Below are 2,196 nucleotides of genomic sequence, written 5' to 3'. Positions count from 1 at the left end.
AGCGAAACTCTGTCTCAAAAAAAAAAAAAAAAAGAAAAAAGAAAAATGCCAGGGAGTTGTGCTCCATGTGCTTTTCTAAGCAGCATCTGAGTGTGGGAGGAAGGGTTCTTTTCCCCAGACTGCAGCTCTCTGATGTCTCTCCCCTAGGACATTGCGGGGAGTTAGACCGTTTTAGAAAAGCAACCCATTTTGCCCCCTTCCCCGTTTTTTCTTGAGGAGAATTTTTCCATGGAGCTGTCCACTCTATCCCAAGGGACACATCTGTGGCCCTTCCCAAATTTGGCCGCTGTTTGCCTCTTCAGCCCCACAGTTTCCCTCTCTGCTAGGTAAGATCCTTCCAAGAGGCCAGGCGCTGTGGCTCACGCCTGTAATCCCAGCACTTTGGGAGGCCGAGGCGGGCAGATCACCTGAGGTTTGGAGTTTGAGACCCAACCTGACCAACATGGTGAAACCCTGTCTCTAAAAAATAAAATAAAATAATTTTAAAAAGAAGAAAGATCCTTCGAAGAAGAATTCCTGCTTCCCAATCACCCCGAGATAAAATCAGTCACCCCAAACTATTTTTTTTCAGACGAAGTCTCGCTCTGTCACCCAGGCTGGAGTGCAATGGCGTGGTCTCGGCTCACTGCAACCTCTACCTCCCAGGTTGAAGCGTTTCCCTGCCTCAGCCTCCTGAGTAGCTGGGACTACAGGTGTGTGCCACCACGCCCAGCTAATTTTTGTATTTTTAGTGAAGTTGGGGTTTTTCACTATGTTGGCTAGGCTGGTCTTGAACTCCTGACCTCATGATCTGCTCGCCTAGGCCTCTCAAAGTGCTGGCATTACAGTTGTGAGCCACTGCGCCCGGCCCCTAAACTATTGAAGGATCACCTGACCCTGGAAGGTTGAAGCTGCAGTGAGTCACGATCCTGCCACTGCATTCCAGCCTGGGTGACACAGTGAGATCCTGCCTAAAAAAAAGAAAAAAAGCCACCCCAAACTCTGGGAAGCAACAGTGTTGTATTTGTAATTTTTTTCCTTTTTGTTTGTTCTTTGAGATGGGATCTTGCTCTGTACCCCAGGCTGCAGAAGAGTGGCAAGATCATGGCTCCCTGGAGCCTCCGCCTCTTGGGCTTAGCTGATCATCCTGACTCAGCCCCTGAGTAAGCGGTACCACAAGTGCATGCCACAAGACCTGTCTATGTTTTTTTAATTTTTGTATTTTTTTGTAGAGACGAGGTCTCTGTCTATTACCTGGGCTGGTCTTGAACTCCTGGCCTTAAGCAGTCCTCCCGCTTCTGCCTCCCAACATGCTAGAATTACAGGTGTGAGTCACCGTGCCCAGTCCCAACAGTGTTTGCACCTCTGCTGAAGCATGAAACATGTACTGTGGCCTACCAGGGATCATGGCCTTCACTTGTGTCTTCCCTCACTTGATTCTGAACTTCTTGCCTCATTTCCCCTGCAAAGAACCCAGCTTTGTCCTTAGTAAACAACCCCATTGAAGGAAGGGAAGGAAGAAGGCAGTAATGAATGAGAAAGACCTGCAACACTGATGATTCAATATGGCAAACTTTTTTTCAGAGACAGGGTCTTGCTATGTTTTCCAGGCTGGACTCAAACTCCTGAGCTCAAGTGATCCTCCTGCCTCAGCCTCCCAAGTAACTGGTACTGTGGTCAAAGGCTACTGTGACTGGCATATCAAACTTTTATGGCCCCCACTTTGTACACAGAAGTGTCCAAGATGCAAAGATGCCTGAATTATACACTGGAACTTGTGAGTAAAATTAAATGCAATAGGCCGGGCGTGGTGGCTCATGTCTGTAATCCCAGCACTTTGGGAGGCCAAGGCGGGCAGATCACCTGAGGTTTGAGTTTGAGACCAGCTGAACAACATGGAGAAACCCCGTCTCTACTAAAAATACAAAAATTAGCTGGGCATGGTGGCTCACGCCTGTAGTCCAGCTGCTCGGGAGGATAAGGCAGGAGAATCACCTGAACCTGGGAGGCAGACTGTGCAGTGAGCCGATATTGTGCCATTGCACTCCAGCCTGGGTGACAGAGCAGTACTCCATCGCAGAAAAAAAAAATTGGGGGCCAGGTGCGGTGGCTCACGCCTGTAATCCTAGCACTTTGGGAGGCCAAGGTGGGTGGATCACCTGAGGTCAGGAGTTCAAGACCAGCCTGGCCATTATGGTGAAACCCCATCTTTAAAAA

This window comes from Cebus imitator, unplaced genomic scaffold (genome assembly GCF_001604975.1).
Source record: "Cebus imitator isolate Cc_AM_T3 unplaced genomic scaffold, Cebus_imitator-1.0 Scaffold280, whole genome shotgun sequence".
NCBI classification, from domain to species: Eukaryota; Metazoa; Chordata; class Mammalia; order Primates; family Cebidae; genus Cebus; species Cebus imitator.
This window is presented reverse-complemented; position numbering follows the sequence as displayed.